The sequence below is a fragment of the Mirounga leonina genome, unplaced genomic scaffold (assembly GCF_011800145.1).
Source record: "Mirounga leonina isolate KUSES-001 unplaced genomic scaffold, KU_Mleo_1.0 Mir_101609, whole genome shotgun sequence".
In the NCBI taxonomy this organism is placed as follows: Eukaryota; Metazoa; Chordata; class Mammalia; order Carnivora; family Phocidae; genus Mirounga; species Mirounga leonina.
This window is the reverse complement of record NW_023270164.1, coordinates 2274127-2297936: the sequence shown is the minus strand read 5'-3', so window position 1 is coordinate 2297936 and position 23810 is coordinate 2274127. Positions and strand designations below refer to the sequence as shown.

Here is a 23810-nt window from a genome sequence, read left to right as displayed (position 1 = left end):
TGAGTTTGTGAATTTCTCCTTGATGGCAAGGTGAGAGGAAACAAACTTAAAGACCAGACTCCTAAGTTCTAGCACTTTAGATGCCAGCAGGGGACCAACAGAGAACAAGATGGAGAAACAAATGCTGCCTCCCCACCAGTGACACAGTAGCATTTGTGTAAGCCAGGAGGGTCAAACATCAATCCCAAAGAGTTGGAGTCCAAATCCTGAATTTGACTTAAAGCTTAAATGACTGAGAAATCACCAAAGTAACTAGGCTTATCTGGAGATGATGGTAAGATCCTATTAATAATAATGTCACCATTATTACATCAGAGAGCACAAGGGAGTGGGGTAGAGTACGCTGTGATAGAAATCAATTTGTGGAAAGACAATACAAGTTACATTCTGTCACCTAATGCCGAAGTTTGTGGTCTATCAAATTTACATCACTAAGTTTTCTTTAACCAAGTCTACTCTAAATAGAATATTGGATGGATGACTTTCTAGATTTTCAGGTACTATTATAAATACCTACACAGCACTATAAAAAAATTAAAGATTTCAGGGACGCCTGGGTGGCTCAGACGGTTAAGCGTCTGCCTTCAGCTCAGGTCATGATCCCAGGGTCCTGGAATTGAGTCCCGCATCGGGCTCCCTGCTCAGTGGGGAGTCTGCTTCTTCCTCTCCCTGTGCCTGCCTCTCTCCTTGCTTGTGTTCTCTCTCTTTCTCTATGTCAAATAAATAAATAAAATCTTAAAAAAAAAATTAAAGATTTCGTATATTTTACTAGCTGGAAAAATGTTACGGGTAAAATCTAAATTATACTTTTTGGGAGTCAAATGATCAATATTCCTTGCTAATCTTCAATATCAAAAAATAAATGGATCACTTGAAGTAACACAGGAATAGGACTTGTTCCTGTTTGTAATATAAACCCCTTTCAATGGTTACTTATGACTACTTGTTCACTCTTTAAGGCAAATCAAGTTACTCCGGGAGACATAACCACAACCCCCCTTGGATCCTACCTTCTGGTCCTTGGTCTTTTTCATAGCAAGCCAACTCAGGACAGGGTCAGTTCTGCCTTCCGGTTTATGCCCTTCCAGGTTATGCACAGCCATTATACCCCTTTCCCTGCTTACTGGTAATTTTTTTCTCCTTTAGCAAAAAGTAGGTTTTCTTCTGGAAAATATCCTGGAGACCTTGGTTTTTAAAGTTTAATGGCTTTTACAAGAACTTGTGATTTAGAACAACAACAACAAAACAGCTTCCTAAACCAGCTACATGTTATGCACAATATTAGAACTTGTCCTAGTATTTCAGACAACTATAGAGGAGGAGATAGCCTGTGTTCACTAAAATGATGGGTTCATTGAAAAGGTTTTACACCAATTTGCAAGGGACAAAAGATGCCTTTATTTTGATTTGCTTTTTCATTCTTGTTAAATAAAACTCGAAATAACTCACAAAATATTCATGGTCGCTGCACTCGTTTAAGAAAGGGGTAGTCTGTTAACAATATTTCCCTAGATATATGAATAAGCAAAGGCAATTTATAAAGAAAAATGTGTACTATTGTAATAATAATTACTGTTATCATTCATACTACCCTATCACTTAATTCTCAATTTAAGTATTTAAGTACATTTCCAGATAAATTTTACACTCCTGTAAGAAAGAAACCTTTATCATGCATCTTAATTTTATCTGAGATACCTACTAAAGGTCTTTTCACATAGTGGGGCTTTCATATACACGTACTGTAGATATATACATGTATATATTCTAAATACGTCATATATATAAAATATATACACATATATCTCATACACATATCTAATATTTTCATACTTGGTGTGATTCTTATTTTAATAGACTTTTTTTTTTCACTAGGGAGAGAAAGCCAAATAAAAAGATTTAAGATCTTAGAGACCCACGTTAGACTTTGGAACGTTCATGATACTACGAATTCCTAAGCGGTGTGCTAACCAGACCCGACGAAACGGGCGAGAGCAGAACAGGGGACTGGAGTTGGCAGGAGAGCCCCCCAGTGTGGGCCAGTCCGGTGACATAAGGACACTAGAGCAGGTGCCCTGATGTCTTGTGAAAGTTCTCCCCGGGGCAGGATGCAAATCCCTCCCTTTCCGTGTTCTGAAGCCGCAAATGGGGCGCACCCACCGTAACTGCAGACTTGCCCAGTTCCTTCACCACGCGGCCGACCCAGAGCCAGAAGCCGCGCCACGGGGCGCTCTTCGGCCCGGAGGGCATGCTTTGCCCGGATGCGCAAAGGTGCAGGGGCGAAGCCCGGAAGGCTCCCGCTCGAATTCCGCGGGCAGGGCCCTAACTCGGTTGCCTGTTGGACCTGCCAACCGCAATCAGCGCGTGAGACGTGCAAGCAGCTGTCCGGCGAGAGCCTGGGACGCCGGCTGCACCGCCGCCCTTACCAAGCACGACTGCGTTTTAATGCCGTGGAAGTAATTCCAGAGGGAAAGATGGGACTGTGGCAACTTGTCTGTTTCCAAGATGAGACTTCGAGACCCGACCGAAAGGCTCGAGCTGGGCCCAGTCCCCCGAGGCTCGGTGCCACGGCCTGTGGAGAGCGACCCTGGCCCGCTGTGTGCGCGTTTGCACATTCTCGGTTGTGGTCGTCAACCTGTCATCCTCAGCTGTAATTACCTCTTTTCCGGCTTATTCTCTAATCAGCGTCACATGCTGCGTAAATCTACCGCCCGTGCACATCCTCCACCGACCTCTTGGTGACTCCAACACCCAGGGTGCTCAACACCCGCAGAGCGCCCGACTGCATTCTCAATGCTTTTGAAGCGGGTTCTCCTGGTCGCCTTTCCCTTCCCTCCTTCCTTCTCATTTCTATGGCTTCATCTATGCAAATAGGGTCCGCCTAAGGCCTAAAACTGCATTGCACTGCACACTCTGGCCCCTTCAGGATCAAAAGCGAATTATCTTTGCCTTAATTTCCCCCTTTGGTAAGAGGTAGGAGGATTAGTATAGGGAAGCCAGGCAGGACAATAAACCAAATTCTTCCACATTTCACATTTTAAAAAAATTGATTACTAAATGCATATTACTAATCACATCGTTTCGTGTATGCAAAAGAAACCGAGAGAGAGAGAGAATCAAGATGTTATCCACTGCTAATTACAGATTAGAGGATTAAGTTGGAAAGAATCTCACTGTAGGAAAATGGTAAAGGGGAAAAAAAAACACAAGTCAAGAAGCCTAATATTGTTACTATTCAACAGAGACAACAAATAAAGAAAACAGAGTTTAAGCCTTTCTTCAAAGGATTGTAGAAGCAATTTGATGGATTATTACAATCCAATTAGCTGGTTGTTTTTTTTTTTTTTTTAAACAATCAGAAGTTCAAACTCTACCATCAGTACATTTCTAAAACAAAAGAACTCAGGGAATGGCAGAATCTCCCCAACAAAGACAGAAAAGAAAAGGGGCTCAATAATTTTATAGCAATGGGTTCCTTACCATGAAATTCTCCATTGCAGTCCCAGTTGTGCTACCTTTTGCAGACTATCCTCTGTTCCCTCATAATATCATAAGCTTTACACCTGAGCTATCTAGACAGGGGCACTTTCCCAATATGACTCTGAAACCTTATTGGTCATGTTAAATTAATCTTAGCCTACAAAGTAGAATACATGTTCTTGTGCCTCAGAAATGTATTTGTTCATTTTTTGGTGTTTCGAGGAATAAATTATATCACCGCATAATGCAACATAACAATTCCACGGCTCACTGTGCTCATTATACTGATTGAACTTGTCCGCCAAGAGAGAGGTTTTGAAAGTTAACAGCTTCAAATCTCCAAACCCAGTGAATTGATACTATCTATCAAACAAACATGGTGTGGCCTGGAGAAGTGACAAGAAAAAATCTGTGCCTTTTGCTGAAAATAAATAGCATTTAAATGTCTGTAAGTCTCCCTCATTAAGGAATAAAATGATTCTTTCTTTAATTTAAACTAACAGTTTTGGGGCGCCTGGGTGGCTCAGTCATTGAGCGTCTGCCTTCGGCTCAGGTCATGATCCCAGGGTCCTGGGATCGAGCCCCGCATCGGGCTCCCTGCTCTGCGGGAAGCCTGCTTCTCCCTCTCCCACTCGCCCTGCTTGTGTTCCCTCTCTCACTGTGTCTCTCTGTGTCAAATAAATAAATAAAATCTTAAAAAAAATTAACAGTTTTAAGTGGGAGAGTAGAAAATAAAATTTTCTTACCATTTTTAAAATTATATTGGCATACCTCATGATTTACTTGATTCATGTCCTATAACATATAATGTAGGTAGCCTGTCTAAAACTTCCACTATTCTTCAGTCAGTATGGAAATATAACTAATCATGAATATTTATAAAAGTGGGAGTAATATTTCTTTAGGTGAGTTATGATTAGCTCAGTTTTGTGGGGAAAGAAGCAGAAAAACCTGAAAGCTAATGTGATGTTATTTTTTTCTGCTAATGCAGATAAATCTGCCCCTAATAAAAGGCAGAGGTTTATTGCAAAATGCAGTTACAGATAATAGTTGATTGTGATGTAAATGATACAATTTTATCTCATCGGGGAAGCAAAGGTAATTGAAATCTTTAGATCATTTCCACATTTTAAGTATTCATTTATACTTTTTTCCAAATGAAATATTTTGCCATATCTATCGTGTTGTAACTTTGGAATCTAAATATAGTGATAAAAGAGTGACTTGGATTTAATTTTTAGAGTTGACAAATCATTCAATCATTTATTCCAAAACTATCATGGAGCATCTTCTATATGCCACATGGGGTTAGAACTGTAAGACATTCACAACTGGAGCCCCAAGGGAGGTTACAGCTTAGCGGTTTTGAGTTTGCACTATTTCTCTATTTTTCCAAGTCCGACAGTCATCCTAATCTCCTTTGACTAACAGCTGCCTTCATACTAAAGGTGTGACCCGTGGCTGTGGTACAGAATTTTCCCTTTGAGAGGAGATCTCACAGGGTGGGGAGCGAACCTGCCAGTGTTCCCAGCATCTCTACCCCCAGGAACAGTGATGGAGCAGATCAACTGGGCAACTTGGAATCAAAATACCGTAGTTTGGGCTTCATTTTCTCTTTAAGTTGGTTGGCACATCAAGAGGAGCTGCTAACCTTCTAAGAACAACCAAAATTCCTGTTATCTTCCTTCATTCCCTCTCCTTCCATGCCAGTGACCTCCCAGAGGACTCTGCAGCATGGCTGAGTAAGAACATGCTTCAGAGGTGAGAAGACAGAAGTACCGTTTTCTGTTTGTTCTACTTTGGACGTACTATGTAGCATTCTGTTTGTCTTTTCTGGTTTTAATGAGGTGTAACTGGCACACAAGAAACTCATGTGTTTAAAGCAGTTTGAGAAGTTTTGGCACACTTGTCTATCTGTAAAAGCACATCACAGTTCCGGTAATGAACAAATCAACCTCAAAAATGCTTCATGCCCCTCTGGTACTTGGCATTCTAAGCCCCAGCTTTCTCAATTGTAAAACCAGCATGAACATATCAACCTCATAATGTTTTAGTAACAATTTACAAAATTCACAGGAGCACACTAGGTAGCAGGAGATGGGGTTGTGTTAGATCCTTATCCCCAGTTTGCATTTAGGGAACATGCAGGAATCATCAAGTTCAGACTGACTGTATCATTTTATGCTTCTCGTCATCTTCCCTCTGATAAGTCAAATCTGTTCTCATGCTTAAAACCAGAAACAAAAGATTCCTGTGTAAGCTCCACATGGGTTTGCTGAGCTATCTGTGGAGGACAGAACTGGGCATTTTGAACTATCCAGGGAGTGGATGGTAACTACAGACACAATCCCTAGTTCTGGCTGACCGCTAAGCCAAAGTCTGTATGTGAATGTGGAAGGGAAGAGTATATGAAGGGCAGTGATGTTACTACCCGAAGAGAGTGTGATCTTTCATCAACAGCTGACACCAGGGATGGAGATTCACACAATTCTGTCAACAAGGATGAACAAGGTGATACAGAGGGACTCTTAGCTCCCGGGAGAAAGCTGAGCTTACCTGAGTCCATGTGGAATCAGTCAGTACTTACTTCTGTAGATGTTTAAATGAATATGGTTGAGACATGATACTTCTTTGAGAATAGTTTGTTTTCATGTACCTGTGTAGGGGAAAAAAAGGGGGAAGAATTGGAAGGGGAGCAGAATCTGCCACCCTAAAATATCCCTTTTGGGCATAAAGACTATTTTAGGCTGATTATTATTTTTTTAAGATTTTATTTATTTATTTGAAAGAGAAAGAGAGAGACGGAGAGAATGAGCAGGACAGAAGGAGAGGGACAAGCGGACTCCCTGCGGACAAGGAGCCCGATTCAGGGCTCCATCCCCGGCCCCCAGGATCATGACCTGAGCTGAAGGCAGACACTTAACTGACTCAGCCACCCAGGTGTCCCTAGTCTGATTATTTTTAAGAAACAGCAGACATAGCAAAAGCTCTGAAAACCTAGTAGAAGTTACCCTCTTGCAAGAGACATTTACAAGAGAAACCTGCAATTGTAAGGGCATCTCCCTCTCTGTACCAGGAAGAGAAGGACCACTTGAACTCCAGAAACTTCTATCAATGGAGAAGGCAGGGACCTAAATCCATATAACAACCTTACCCTTGATGACTGTACTTTTCCTGATAGCCTCCCATAACGGACTCCCTACAGCCAACATCTTTTGTCTTTAGCTGGAGATGGTATTTAAGGTGGTGGCTTGGCCTATTTCAGGGAGTTATTCAGTTTTCCTGGGTCTCTCCCATGCATACAGGAGGTATTAAACTTCTGTTTTTTCTCTTGTTAATCTGTCGTTTTATTACTGTGTTTGTTTGTGTGTGTGTGTGTGTGTGCGCACGCATATGCGCACGCATGTGTGTGCAGGGTCTCAGCCAAGACCCTAGAAGGATAGAGGTAAAATTGTTTTGCCTTTCCCACAAAACTGTCTTAAGGAACCCACTTGCTTGTGAGAAAAGGAATGGATGGAATTATTTCATATCTTAAAAGAAGTCAGTAGGAAGTCCAGGTCTGACTGTAACCCTTTTCTAATTTAAAAACTGACATTTAGTTGGTTAGGTTGTTTTGATTTGAATCTTGCTAGTTTTCTAACTGTTAAAATTCACATGTTTAAAATAATCTTCAAGCAGTAGATGATTCAAAGCAATATAAGTTTGTTCAAGTGGAATTTGGAAAATTTATTTTAAAAGCACACTATGTCATTAAATTATCCATACCCCAACACACACAGGCCTATAAAATATGTTAATTCATTGTTTTCCAGCTTGGGATCTCACATTTCTAACACAGCCCATTTTTTTTTATTGTGCTTTCTAAAACAGTAAGTATGTTGAGGAACATTGGAAATGGTAGAAATGGAACTATTTTTTAAAGTTTTGAAAACAGAGGAAATGGATTAGATTCAATCATAAGAAAGAGCCATTTGCCCAGCCAAAATCATTCAAGTATAACGATTTTTATGGTTCATCCTAAATACTTTGGGTTCTCTACGAGAATTTCAGGAGAGAGTCTACCTCTAGAAGGGCACACTTTGTACACTTTGGTTCTTTTGAAGGATCTCTGCTGACAAAGAAAAACAACAGAAATGGACTCATAAACACAGAAAATAAACAGGTGGTTGCCAGAGGGGAGATGGGTGGGGGGATGGGCAAAACAGATAAAGGGAATTAAGAGGTACGCACTTACAGTTATAAAATATATAAATCACTGAAATAAAAGTACAGCATACGGAATATAGTCAATAATACTATAATAACTTTGGTGACAAATGGTGACTACAATTATTGTGGTGAGTGCTGAGTAATGCATGAAATTGGTGAATCACTATGTTGTACACATGGACCTAATGTAACATTGTATGTTAACTATACTTCAATAAAAAATACTAATGCGGGACGCCTGGGTGGCTCAGTTGGTTAAGCGACTGCCTTTGGCTCAGGTCATGATCCTGGAGTCCCAGGATCGAGTCCCGCATCGGGCTCTCTGCTCAGCAGGGAGTCTGCTTCTCCCTCTGACCCTCCCCCCTCTCATGCTCTATCTCATTCTCTCTCTCAAATAAATAAATAAAAAGAAAACAAAATCTTAAAAAAAATAAAAAAAAAATACTAATCCGAAGATCATTATCAAAATAGTATGAAACAGAATTTACTACCATAGTAAAAGGAAGGTACACCATGACCGATTATTATTTCTAGAACGCAAGGATGGTTCCTTGGTTCCTTGGTTCTCCTTTAACCTGTATTACGTTGAATTTTAATTCAACGTAATACAGGTTAAAGGAGAAAAAAACCCACATAATCATCTCAACACAGGCAGAAAAAACATTTGCCAAAACTCAATACCATTTCATGATAAAAACATTTAAAAAACAGAGATAGAAAAAAATTTCTTCAAAATGCTAAAGGCCATGTAAGAAAAAAACCCAGAGCTAAAATACTCTATGGTGAAAGACAGAAAGTTTCCTCCCCAAGGTTAAGAATAAAACAAGGATGCCAGCTTTTGCCACTTGTATTCAACATATAACTGGAAGTTCTAGCCACAGAAAAAAGGCAAGAAGTAAAAGGCATCGAAATTCTAAAGGATGAAGTAAAATTATCCCTCTTTACAGATGACATGATCTTTTAGGTAGAAAACTTTAAATACGCCACAAAAAACCATTAGAGCTAGTAAACAAATACAGAACACAAAATCAACAAACAAAAATCAGTGGTGTTTCTATATACTAACAACACACAACTTGAAAAGGAAACTAAGGAAAACAATTCCATTTAAAATACCACCAAAGGAGGGGGAAAGATGGCAGAGGAGTAGGGGACCCTATTTCAACTGGTCCCCGGAATTGAGCTGGATATCTACCAGACCACTCTGAGCACCCACGAAACCAGCCTGAGATGTAAGAAGATCTGGATGTCTACAAACAGAATATCGCAGGTGGTTGGTTTTGAGGTATGAAGCGGGGAGCCGTGATTCTGCCGGCAGATATTGGAGGATAAACGGCAGCGGGAGGGAGCCTGGACGTGGAGATCCGACATCGCCAGTGAGTGACAGCCTCCCCCGCCCCCCCGGGGGACAGGGCACAGACTCGCAGACCAGACTGGTAGCATCGGGAAAGGACTTTAGGGCAGCCCCTGGGGTGGAAAACCAGACTGGCGGGGTCCCACGCATGCGAACCGCAGCCCCCCCCCCCCCCCCCCCCCCCCAGAAACCAGAGCGACAGTCACTCGCACGCGAACTGCAGCCTCTAAGACGGAAACCCGGTGCGCTGGGGTCCTGCCGGTGAACTGCAACCCCCGGGAGTGGAAACCCCAAGCGGCGGAGTCTCGCCCGCAAACTGGGAGCTGATGGCGGTTTTAGAAGCACAAAGGGCAGAGACATGCCCCGACCTGGAGGCAGGACTGGGAGCGCTCCAGAGGGGCGCACAACCCAGGACGCTGCAGTTTATAGCGACACGGACAGAAACGGAGACGGTGTGGCCTGGAGAGCTCACTGAAGAACAGACTGAGGTCTCTCTGCTCTGAGGCAGAGGGTTGGAAACGGTCTCTTCTGCTCTGACTCGCGGAAGAGACGCGGAAAGCCACCAGGGAAAGGCGCCAGAGAACAAAAGCCCCAAAGACTGATTCCCACTGAGCCCATCCCCCGCCACAGAGGCGCAGGGCAACTCCACCCAAACAGGGTTGCCTGAGTAACAGCATGGCAGGCCCCTCCCGCAGAAGACAGGCTGGGAAAACAAGAGGCCAGCAACCCTAAGGTCCCAAGAAAACAGGTGCATCTTGCTTGGGTTCTGGTCAATAATTTGGACTCTATACATTCCCTCAAACACCCATCCACAGAATGACTAGGAGGAGGAGCCCCCAAAACAGAAAACACTCAGAGATTATGACTTATGCTGCAGATTTACAAATGGATGCAGATATAACCAAGAAGTCGGAGATGGAATTCAGGCTAGCAATTGTGAAGACAATGGCTAGAATGGAGAAATCAATTAATGACAACATAGAGTCTCTAAGGGCAGAAATGAAAGGGGAATTGGCAGAACTTAAAAATGCTATCAATGAGATCCATTCCAATCTAGATAATCTAACAGCTAGGGTAACTGAGACAGAAGAGAGAATAAGCGATCTGGAAGACAGTATAATAGATAAAAAGGGAAAAGAGGAGACCAGGGAAAAACAACTCAGAATCCATGAAAATAGACACAGAGAAATAAGTGACACCATGAGGCATTCCAATGTCAGAATCACTGGAATCCTGGAGGGAGCGGAGAGAGAGAGAGGGCTAGAAGATGTATTTGAGCAAATCGTAGCTGAGAACTTCCTTAATCTGGGGAATGAAACAAACATTCGAGTCCTAGAGGCAGAGAGGACCGCTCCTAAGATCAAGGAAAATAGGCCAACACTCCAGCATGTAATAGTAAAACGTGCAAATCTTAGAACCAAGGAAACCATCTTAAGGGCAGTTAGGGGGAAGAGATTCCTTATGTACAGAGGGAGGAACATCAGAATAACGTCAGACCTATCCACAGAGACCTGGCAAGCCAGAAAGGCCTGGCAAGACATATTCAGGGTACTAAATGAGAAGAACATGCAGCCAAGAATACTTTATCTGGCAAGGCTTTCATTTAGAATGGATGGAGAGATGCAGAGCTTCCACAACCGGCAGAAACTGAAAGAATATGTGACCACTAAGCCGGCCCTGCAAGAAATATTAAGGGGGGTTCTATAAAAGGAGAAAGACCCCAAGAGTGATCTACAACAGAAATTTACGAGGACAATCTATAAAAACAACATCTTCACGGGCAACATGATGACAATTAATTCATATCTTTCAATAATCACTCTCCACGTGAATGGCCTAAACGCTCCCATAAAACAGCACAGGGTTGCACATTGGATAAAAAGACAGGACCCATCCATATGCTGTCTACAAGAGACTCATTTTGAACCTAAAGATACATCCAGACTGAAAGTGAAGGGATGGAGATCCATCTTCCATGCCAGCGACCTCAAAAGAAACCTGGGGTAGCAATTCTTACATCAGACAAATTAGATTTTAAACTGAAGTCTGTAATTAGAGACACAGAAGGACACTATATCATTCTTAAAGGACACTATATCATTATCAACAAGAAGATCTAACAATTGTAAATATCTATGCCCCCAACATGGGAGCAGCCATCTACACAAGCCAACTGTTAACCAAAATAAAGAGTCATATTGATAACAATATGTTAATTGTAGGAGACCTCAATACTCCACTCTCAGCAATGGACAGATCATCTAAGCAGAAAATCAACAAGGAAACAAGAGCTTTGAATGATACATTGGACCAGATGGACCTCATAGATATTTACAGAACATTCCACCCTAAAACAACAGAATACTCATTCTTCTCGAGCGCACATGGAACTTTCTCCAGAATAGACCATATACTGGGTCACAAATCAGGTCTCAACTGATACCAAAAGATTGAGATTATTCCCTGCATATTCTCAGACCACAATGCTCTAAAACTGGAACTCAATCACAAGAAACAATTTGGCAGAAATTCAAACACTTGGAAGCTAAAGACCACTCTGCTCAAGAATGTTTGGGTCAACCAAGAAATCAAAGAAGAACTTAAACAATTCACGGAAATCAATGAGAACAAAACCACATCGGTCCAAAACCTATGGGATACTGCAAAGGCGGTCCTAAGGGGGAAATACATAGCCATCCAAGCCTCACTCAAAAAAATAGAAAAATCCCAAATTCACCAACTAACTCTACACCTTAAAGAACTAGAGAAAAAGCAACAAATGATGCCTAAGCCATGCACTAGAAGAGAGATAATTAAAATTAGAGCAGAAATCAATGAATTAGAAACCAGAAACACAGTAGATCAGATCAACAAAACTAGAAGTTAGTTCTTTGAAAGAATTAATAAGATCGATAAACCACTGGTCAGATTTATCCAAAAGAAGAGAGAAAGGACCCAAATTAATACAATTATGAATGAAAGGGGAGAGATCACGACTAACACCAAGGAAATAGAAACAATTATTAGAAATTATTATCAACAACTATATGCCAATAAACTGAGCAATCTGGATGAAATGGAGGCCTTCCTGGAAACATATAAACTGCCAAGACTGAAACAGGAAGAAATTGACAACCTGAATGGGCCAATAATCAGTAATGAGATTGAAGCAGTGATCAAAAACCTCCCAAAAAACAAGAGTCCAGGGCCTGATGGATTCCCTGGGGAATTCTACCAAACATTCAAAGAAGAAATAATACCTATTCTCCTGAAGCTGTTTCAAAAAATAGAAACAGAAGGAAATCTTCCAAACTCATTCTATGAGGCCAGCATTACCTTAATCCCCAAACCAGGCAAAGACCCCATCAGAAAGGAGAATTTCAGACCGATATCCCTGAGGAATATGGATTCCAAAATTCTCAACAAAATCCTAGCTAATAGGATCCAACAATACATTAAAAGGATCATCCACCACGACCAAGTGGGATTTATCCCCGGGATGCAAGGGTGGTTCAACATTCGCCAATCAATCAATGTGATAGAACACATTAATAAGAGGAGGGAGAAGAACCATATGGTCCTCTCAATTGATGCAGAAAAAGCATTTGACAAAATACAACATCCTTTCCTGATTAAAACTCTCCAGAGTATAGGGATAGAGGGAACATTCCTCAAGTTCATAAAATCCATCTATGAAAAACCCACAGCGAATATCATCCTCAATGGGGAAAAGATGAGAGCCTTTCCCTTAAGATCAGGAACACGTCAAGGTTGCCCACTCTCACCACTGTTGTTCAACATAGTACTAGAAGTCCTAGCAACAGCAATCAGACAACAAAAAGAAATAAAAGGTATTCAAATTGGCAAAGAAGAAGTCAAACTCTCTCTTTTCGCAGATGACATGATACTTTATGGGGAAAACCCAAAAGACTCCACCCCCAAATTACTAGAACTCATCCAGCAATTCAGTAATGTGGCAGGATACAAAATCAATGCACAGAAATCAGTTGCTTTCTTATACACTAACAACGCAACTGTAGAAAGAGAAATTAAAGAAACTATTCCATTTACAATAGCACCAAAAACCATAAGATACCTCAGAATAAACCTAACTAAAGAGGTAAAGGATCTATACTCTAGGAACTACAAAACACTCATGAAAGAAATTAAAGATGACACAAAAAGATGGAAAAATATTCCATGCTCATGGATCAGAAGAATAAACATTGTTAAAACATCTATGCTACCCAGAGCAATCTATACCTTCACTGCCATCCCGATCAAAATTCCAATGACATTTTTCAAAGTGCTGGAACAAACAATCCTAAAATTTGTATGGAATCAGAAAAGACCCCGAATCACCAAGGAGATGTTGAAAAAGACAAACAAAGCAGGGGGCATCACGTTGCCCGATTTCAAGCTATATTACAAATCAGTGATCACCAAGACAGCATGGTACTGGCACAAAAACAGACATACAGACCAATGGAACAGAATACAGAACCCAGATATGGACCCTCAACTCTATGGTCAAATAATCTTCGACAAAGCAGGAAATAACATGCAATGGAAAAAAGTCTCTTCAATAAATGGTGCTGGGAAAATTGGACAGCCACATGCAGAAGAATGAAACTCGACCATTCTTGAACACCATTCACAAAGAGAAACTCAAAGTGGATGAAAGACCTCAATGTGAGACAGGAATCCATCCAAATCCTAGAGGAGAGCATAGGCAGTAACCTCTTTGACATCGTCCACAGCAACTTCTTTCAAGATACATCTCCAAAAGCTAGTGAAACAAAAGCAAAAAGGAACTTTTGGGACTTCAAGTTAAAAAGCTTCTGCACAGCAAAGGAAACAGTCAACAAAACAAAGAGGCAACCCACAGAATGGGAGAAGATATTTGCAAATGACACTACAGATAAAGGGCTGGTATCCAAGATCTATAAAGAACTTCTCAAACTCAACACCCAAAAAACAAATAATCAAGTCAAAAAGTGGGCAGAAGAGATGAATAGACACTTCTCCAAAGAAGACATACAAATGGCTAACAGACACATGAAAAAATGTTCATCATCATTAGCCATCAGGGAAATCCAAATCAAAACCACACTGAGATACCACCTTACACCAGTTATAATGGCAACAATGGACAGGGAAAGAAACAACAAATGTTGGAGAGGTTGTGGAGAAAGGGGAACCCTCTTACACTGTTGATGGGAATGCAAGTTGGTACAGCCACTTTGGAAAACAGTGTGGAGGTGCCTCAAACAGTGAAAAATAGAGCTACCCTATGACCCAGCAATTGCACTCCTGGGTATTTACCCCAAAGACACAGATGTAGTGAAAAGAAGGGCCATAGGCACCCCAATGTTCATAGCAGCCATGTCTGCAATAGCCAAACTGTGGAAAGAGCCGAGATGCCCTTCAACAGATGAATGGATAAAGAAGATGTGGTCCATATATACAATGGACTATTAGCCATCAGAAAAGATGAATACCCAACTTTTACATCAACATGGATAGGACTGGAGGAGATTATGCTAAGTGAAATAAGTCAAGCAGAGAAAGTCAATTATCATATGGTTTCACTTATTTGTGGAACATAAGGAATAACATGGAGGACATTAGGAGAAGGAAGGGAAAAATGGGCGGGGGGAATTGGAGGGAGAGATGAACCATGAGAGACTATGGACCTGAGAAACAAACAGGGTTTTAGAGGGGAGGGGGAAGGGGGGATTGGTTAGCCCGGTGATGGGTATTAAGGAGGGCTCGTACTGCACGGAGCACTGGGTGTTATACGAAAACAATGGATCGTGGATCACTACATCAAAAACTAATGATGTATTGTATGGTGACTAACATAACATAATAGAATTAAAAACTACAAAAAAAATCAAATACCACCAAAAAGAATGAAATACTTAGGAATAAACTTAATCAGAGAGGCTAAAGATTTATATACTGAAAAGTACCAAAAATTCTGAAAGAAATTGAAGATGACTTAAATGAATGGGAAGATATTCTATGCCCATGGATTCAAAGATGTATACTGTTGAGATGACAATAGTACCCAAAGAGATCTACAGATTCAATGGTGTCCTTACTGACATCCCCATGATTTTCTTACAAAAACAGTAAAACCCATTCTAAAATGTATATGCAATTTCAAAGGAACATGAATAGCCAAAACAGTGCTGAAAAGAAAAAATTTGAAGAACTTAGACTTCCTACTTTCAAAACTTAATAAAAAGCTACAGTAATCAAATTAGTATGATACCGTTAGCAAGCCCTCTTGCTTGACTATAGACCCCAACAGTTATTTCTTACCACAGTTTCTTGAGGTGTTGACAATGACTGGAACATTCCAACCACCGGACCAGAAAAGCCCTGATAGCAATGGAATGCCTAGGACACCCCACATGTCACCTTCCCTGCCCATGATCACCACTGGACACATACTGACCCCCATCCATGATCATGCACTCTCCACCTGCTCTCTTGCACATTCCCCTAACCCCTGTCTATTAAACTCTAGGTGTCCATCTTGTGGGTAGAGAGGTCGGTTGTTAAGGCTTGAGCCTGCCACCTTCCCTAGCTGTCGGCACCCAAAATAAATTTCTCCCTTCTTTTTTCCAAACTCTTATCTCTTGAGTTATCAGCTTCTCTTGTGATGAGTTTATTTGAGTTTGTTAGGCAACAGTGTTGGCAAGCCCAGCCAGGAGCTGTGTTTTCAATTTGTCCAGCCTCCTCAGGATTTCCCGGGATGGAGTAGTTGGCCGCAGCAGTGCACCAGGGCTTACTGGTTCATTTCCTGGGTTCACAGCTGTAATACATCATTCAGTAACAGTACTGGCATAAAGACAGACATATATATCAATGGAATAGAAATAAACCTTCTCATATATGGTCAAATGATTTTTGACAAGGCTGCTAAGACCATTAAATGGGGAAAAGACAATCTTTTACCAAAATGTTGCTGGGAAAACTGGATATTGACATCCAAAAAAAAAAAAAAAAAGCGGGACTCTTATCTTACATCATATATAAAAATGGACTCAAAATGGGTCATAACAGCTAAAACTATAAAACTCTTAGAAGAAAGTTGGAGAAAATTTTATGATGCAGGATTTGGTAGAGATTTGCCTGGGTATGACAAAGCACAGGTTTAAAAAAAAAATAAATTGGACCCAATCAAAATGAACAACTATTATTGTATAGCAAAGGACAGTCTCAAAAGAGTGAAAAGTCATAAAATGGGAGAAAGTATTTGCAAACCATATATCTGATAAGGAATTAATATCCAGAATATTAAAAGAATTCCTACAAGTCAAAAACAAAAACAAAAAAACGCCTAAATAAAAGCCTGATGAAGGATTTATTTTTTATTTTTTGAAGATTTTATTTATTTATTTGACAGAGAGAGAGAGAGAGAGAGTAAAGGGAGAGCACACAAGCAGGGAGAGCCGCAGGCAGAGGGAGAAGGAGAAGCAGGGTCCCCATTGAGCAAGGAGCCCAATGCAGGGCTTGATCCTAGGACCCTGGGATCATGACTTGAGCTGAAGGCAGATGCTGAAGCCACCCAGGCACCCCACTGATGAAGGATTTAAACAGACATTTTTCCAAAGAAGATATACAAAGGGCCAATGTGCAGGTGAAAACATGCTCAATAAACATCGGTAGTCATCAGGGAAATGCAAATCAAAACCACAATGAGATACCACTTCACATCCATTTGGATGGCTATTATACAAAAATTAAAAAAAAAAAAAGGAAAACTTCAAATGTTGGTGAGATTGTAGAGAAATTAGAAGCCTTGGGCATTGCCAGTGGGACTGTAAAATGATGCAACCACTATAGAAAACAATTTGGCAGTTCCTCAAGGTAAAATAAAAACTTTCTTTTTTTTAAAGATTTTATTTATTTACTTGACAGAGAGCGAGCGAGCACAAGCAGGGGGAGCGGCAGGCAGAGGGAGAGGGAGAAGGAGTAGCAGGATCCCCACTAAGCAGGATCCCCACTAAGCAGGAAGCCTTATGTGGGGCTCGATTCCAGGACCCTGGGATCATGACCTGGGCCAAAGGCAGACACTTAACCAACTAAGCCACCCACGTGTCCCTAAAATAAAAACATTTAAAAAATTTTTTTGATCTTTTGAAAAACAGTTAAAAATAATAATAGCAACAGTGTATTTGACTATGTATGCATATATACACACACACTATTATGTAAGCTTACATATAGGTGAAATGAAATGACTCCAATTATACAAGGAACTGGAGGGAGGAATTAAGAAATTTCATTTTCCTTCCCATCTTGCAAGGTGGCAGGTAAGAAAGTTGAGAAGTCAGATACCAAGGAGAGTAAACCTGAAGCCAAGAAGGCTGACACTGGTGCCAAGGTTAAGAAGGGCAACCTCAAGGCTAAAACGCCAAGAAAGAGCAGCCCCACTGCAGCCAAAACCCAGTCCTAGTCAGAGAGATTAGATATTCCCAATCAGCTATGTATTCCAGAAAGGCTATGTACAAGAGGAAGTATTCAGCTGTTCAATCCAGGATTAATCCAGTTCTTGCTACTGTCACAAAGCCAGTTGGTGGTGACAAGAACAGTGGAACCTGAGTGGTTAAACTTCACAAAATGCCTGGGTTTTATCCTACTCAAGATGCGCCGCGAAAGCTGTTGAATGACAGTAAAAAAACAAAAAAACAAAAAACAAAAAACCAAAACGTTCAGTTAGCATGTGAGGAAACTGGAAATGGCATCACTCCTGGCACCATTCTGACCATTCTCACTGGGCACCACAGAGGCAAGAGGGCGGTCTTCCTGAAGCAGCTGAGCAGTGGTTTGCTACTTGGGACCAGACCTCTGGCCCTCAATCGAGTTCCTCTGTGTGGAACACAACACAAATTTGTCATTGCCACCTCCACCAAAATTATATCAGGGGTGTGAAAATCCCAAACTTCTCACTGATGCTTCTCACTTCAAGATGATGATGATGTATAAACCCAGACACCAGGAAAGTGAGATCTTTGACAGAGAGAAAGAGAAATAAGAGATTACGGAGCGGTGCGAAGTTGATCAGAAATCTGTGTACTCGCAAATCCTACCAAAAATCAAAGCTGTTCCTCAGCTCCAGGGCTACCTTGCTCTGTGTTTTCTCTCACATGTGGAGTTTACCCTTACAAACTGGTGTTCTAAATTTCTTACAAGGAACCTAATGAAATAAGTGATCCATTATTTAGAAATAATTTTTTTTCTTTTTAAAGATTTATTTTAGAGAGAGGGCGTGAGCATGCATGCATGGGGGGAGGGGCAGAGGGAGAGAATCCCAAGCAGACTCCCCACTGAGCATGGAGCCCAATGTGGGGCTTGATGTGGGGCTCGATCTCACAACCCATGAGATCATGACCTAAGCCAAAACCAAGAGTTGACATTTAACTAACTAGCTACCCAGGTGCTCCAAGAATATTTTGTCTTTGTAAGGTACTTGTACTACATGTGAAGCAGTATAGTGTTACTTGAAAATAGACCTGTATTAATTGTAAATATATATTACAAACTCTAGGGCAACAGCTAAAGACTGTAAAAAAGTATAATCTACGTGTTAAGAAAGAAGAGAAGATGGAATCACATAAAACACTCAATTAAAATCACAAAAGGCAGAAAAAAGTGGAAGACAAAAAGAACCAATAAATAGAAACAGTGACATGATAGATATTAATCCAACTATACACCAATTAAGACAGAGACTGTCAGAGTGGATCAAAAAATAAGACCTAGCTATATGTTGTCTATAAGAAAACCACTTTTTTTTTTTTTAAGATTTTGTTGTATTTATTTGTTAGAGAGAGAGAGCACAAGGAGGGGGAGCAGCAGAGGGAGAGGGAGAAGCAGACTCCCCACTGAGGAAGGAGCCCGATGCGGGACTCAATACCAGGGCCCTGGGATCATGACCTGAGCTGAAGGCAGATGCTTTAACCGACTGAGTCACCCAGGTGTCCTAAGAAAACCATTTTAAATGTTAAGACACGTATAGGTTAAAAGCAAAGGGATGGAAAAACAATCCAATTAAAAAGTGGACAGAGGACCTGGACAGACATTTTTCCCCAAAGAAGACATACAGATGGTCAGCAGATATATGAAAAGATGCTCAGCATCACTAATCAAATAGTGAAATATGAATCAAAACCACAACAAGGGGGGGCACCTGGGTGGCTCAGTGGGTTAAGCGTCTGCCTTTGGCTCAGTTCATGATCCCAGGGTCCTGGAATCAAGTCCCATATTGGGCTCCCTGCTCAGCGGGGAGCCTGCTTCTCCCTCTCCCTGCCCCTCTGCCTGCTTGCGCTCACTCTCTCTGTCAAATAAATAAATAAAATCTTAAAAAAAAACCCACAATGAGGGATCACCTCAAACCTGTTAGAATGGTTATCAACAAAAAGAAAAGAAATAGCAAGTGTTGCTAGGAATATGGAGAAAAGAGAACCATTGAGCACTGTTGGTAGGAATGTAAATTGGTACGGCCACTATGGAAAAGAGTATGGAGGTTCTTCAAAAAATTAAAAATAGAACTACCATATATTCTAGCAATTCCACTTCTGGGTATTTATCTGAGGAAACGAAAACACAATTTGAAAAGATCAATGCACCCACATGTTCATTACAACATTACTTACAATAGCCAAGATACAGAAACAACCTTAGTGTCCATGAGTGGATGAATGGATAAAGCATATGTGATATGTATGTACGTGTGTGTCGGTGTGTGTGTAATGGAATATTATTCAGCCATCAAAAGAGAATAAAATCTTGCCATTTGCAAAGACATGGATGAGCTAGAGAAAGACAAATACCACATGATTTCACAATCTGCCAAAACTCACATTGTTGTTAGAAAAAATCTGGATGCTGAATAACTTTTTTACTCTCAGGAAAGCAGTCCACATAAGTTGAAAGCAATACGAATTTACTATAACCTCAACACATAAAAGAGGTAGTGCTCAAGCAGCAATGATAGGAGAGTTTTATTTATTCAGAGTGATTTTCTTCTATCAACAATAGAACTTATGTTGTGAATACTCCATTTATGTGGTGTTCCCTATTATTAGAAAAGCTCCTGGTTCATCAACTCTTCTATGAGGACAGAAGCTGGGATCAAATCTTTACTGTCTGGTAGATTTCAGAACCCCAAATGCCAGTGGAATGAGTTTAGCCTGCAGTGTTATATGTCACCATTTCAGCGCAGGGGAGGCATTTTCAAGATGGATACTTGATTGGTAACAGTATGATTCCTCAAGTTAATGTCTCAGGCAAGGGATTAATAACTCTACTGGCAACAATTGCCTTTTTTTGTACACTAGGCAAACATAGTTTAAACAAATGCCATGTGAATATTTTGGATCTCCTGTTTATTTTGGAATGGCATAATCCTCTTTGAATTTAGAAATGATCATTTCATTTGCTTCCTCTGTCACTGATCATAGCCATCATGTCCTCCAGCTCAAAGAGATATACGGCATCAGGGGCTATGAAATCCATTGTGAAATAAAGTAATGCCAAGTAAGGAGGTTTAAAATACAATCGTAAAAAGTTTACCCTCCTCTGCTCCCCTATTTGCACAATCTGAGTATATTTTACCAGCCTGCCTTAATTTTTCAACCAATGCCCTTTGGGTTAAAGTATTATTTTGTAGATGGCCCTGTGGGAATAAATACATGGTACAAAGAGATGATAATATAGAGACTGGAAAACAGCAGGGACCCAATAAATATTTGCTGAATCAATTGTTTTTGAAATGGCAACGCTCTTAGGCATGTTATAGTTTGGATTCAGTGTTGAGTTCAAGATCATAAAGAAAAATGCTGGGGCACCTAGGTGGCTCAGTCGGTTAAGCCTCTGCCTTCAGCTCAGGTCATGATCTCGGGGTCCTGAGATCGAGCCCCGCTTCGGGCTCCCTGCTGAGCAGGGAGCCTGTTTCAACCTCTCCCTCTGTTTCTGCTCCTCCTCCTACTCATGCTCTCTATCTCTATCTCAAATAAATAAATAAAATCTTAAAAGAAAAGAAAAATCCTATGAAGATGTGACCCAAGAGAGGGATATCAGTAAACTGGGGCAGGATACAGAGCAGGAAGTATGTGAGCACTGAGGACTATGAGCCTCTACTAGAATTAAGCTTCAAAAAATGGAGGGAGCTTGACTGATGTTCTTGAAGACAACCAGTGCCAAGAGCTGTGTTTGGTAACCTACAAGGTGTGTAGTATTTTTGGTATAAGGGAATGAAGTCAAAATTCACTCATATAAAAAATTTGCTTGAAATTATATGTTATCTTTGTGTTGTTAAAAGCATTTTCTTTCCAGATCTAAAATTATTGACCAGCAAGTGCTTCACACATACCCTACCCTGTCCTGTGAACAACTTATTTACAATCCCTAGAATGAAGGCAGCCAGTCAATCCTCAGCATATTGATTCACTGATACTTCTAGAGAAGCCAGCATGATATCCAACAAAGAGTTCAGTATTCAGTATCTTTAACATCTATTAGGAAAAAAAGGGATAGAGAAAATATCCCAATCGAAAAATGGGTTTAAAAATGATGGGCAATTCCTGACAGAATAAATGCAAATGCCCAATCAGCATATGAAGATATGTTCAGTCTTAATTATGAAGCATAGAATAATATCAAAATTTAATTACATTTGCCTATAAAAACAGCAAATACTTCATTGCTCCCTTTTGGTGGGTGATGAACGAGACAGATGTTACAATCTCTTATTTGTTGATCATTGGTACAATTTCTCTGAAAGGCAATTCAGTGCGCTATCAAAAGACTTAAAAAAATATATGTGCCCTTTAAGAAATTTAGAATCTGACAATTTAGTCTCAGTAGATAATTATGAATGTGCACAAACTTTAGCTACAAGGTTGTTCATCATAATAACATTTATGAAGGTAAAACAATCAAACTATTCAACAAAAGGTGACTGGCTAAATAAGAATGAATAGGAATAGTTTTTTTAATATATTTTTTTAAATTTTATTTATTTTTGAGAGAGAGAGAATGACAGAGAGAGAATGAGAGGGGTGAGGGTCCAAGGGAGAAGCAGACTCCCTGCTGAGCAGGGAGCCCTATGCGGGACTCGATCCCGGGACTCCAGGATCATGCCCTGAGCCAAAGGCAGTCACTTAACCAACTGAGCCACCCAGGCGCCCAGGAATAGTTTTTTTTTTTTTAATATTTATTTATTTGTTTTAGAGAGAGAGAGCAAGCATGTGAGTGGAGGGAGGGGCAGAGGAGGAGAGAGAATCTCAAGCAGACTCCCCGCTGAGTGTGGAGCCTGATGTGGGGCTTGGTCTCACGACCCTGAGATCATGACCTGAGCTGAAATCAAGAGTCGGACGCTTAACTGACTGAGCCACCTAGGTGCTCCAAGGAACAGATTTTCTTAACACAAAACCAGACTTACAGGAAATTATCAAATAGTATAAAATAAGATGCCAGATAGGGTGTGTGTGCATGTGAGTGTATGATAGAATACAGGAAATGACTAGAGACTAAAAACTGGAGAATGGTCTAAGGGCTTCCCTCTCTGTAAAGAAGTATAAAGAAGAACAGAAGCAGGCAAAATAGTCTGTAAGTGAAGGAAAACAAGGGTGAATAGTGAGAGAAGACAAGTAAGATTTTCCTTCTATTCTCTCTTGAGGCTTCAGGTGTTCATTCCTTGCATAGTTTGTCAACTATGCTGTGGAGCACCTTTTTTTTTTTTTAAAGATTTTATTTATTTATTTGTCAGAGAGAGAGAGCACAAGCAGGGGGAGTGGCAGGCAGAGGGAGAAGCAGGCTCCCTGCTGAGCCAGGAGCCCGATGTGGGGCTCGATCCCAGGACCCTGGGATCATGACCTGAGCTGAAGGCAGATGCCCAGCTGACTGAGCCACCCAGGCATCCTGCTGTGGAGCACTTTTGTGCATTATCTCATTTAATCCTAACAACAGCTATGAACTTACATCTGTTATCTATATTTTACAGATGAGGGAAAAAAGAGATTGAAGTTCATACAGCTAATAAGGGACAGAGCTGAGATGCTAGCTTTCAGAGCTTTTGAAGAGACTGAACAGAGTAGAGGACATGAGGAATTGTATATGTAAATGAGTTCTAGGGAATAGTGATAAATTTAGTGTAGGTAGGCAAGATGGGCCCATGAGCTTCAGGTGGTGCTTTGGCTCTGAGACACAGAGATGCCCTGTGCCCTCAGCACTAACAAGGCAAAGAGACAGAGGTTTTATAAGAGAATGGCATTTGGGGAAGCCAAGGTCATGGGGAGAGATTCAGCTTTTGTATACCAGTGCTGCCCGTCTATTGATCACATCCTACCTTGTGAAAATTTAAAAATTCAAACGTATCTCTAAGAGAGCTCACTAGGAACAGTGGTATTTGTTGGGTGGCAGGGCAGAGAACAAACTAATGGAAAAGAAGACAATGTATGGGGGAGGCATATGGATTCCTAGGAATCCACTGCACACCGAACTGTTTGCATACTTCGTTTCATTTAATTCTCAGAAATAAAAAAAAAATAGAGAAAGTTAAACAAAAATCTTATGAAAGCAGGATTAGTATCATTAAGAGTTGAATAGATTTATTTTGTCTCATAAACATGAAGACATTTTCCCAATGCGAAAGTGCTAATAGATGGCGGAGTCAGCATTGCTCTCTAAAAAATGAACATCCGAATGAATGACAGAACCCAAATGTCCATCAACTGAGGAATGGTTA

General features: G+C 40.8%; 1 pseudogene; it reads left to right on the top strand.

The window, feature by feature from the left end:
- Positions 1-2145: 2145 nt before the first annotated feature.
- On the top strand, positions 2146-18241 carry LOC118008573 (annotated as a pseudogene).
- The last annotated feature ends 5569 nt before the right edge of the window (positions 18242-23810 follow it).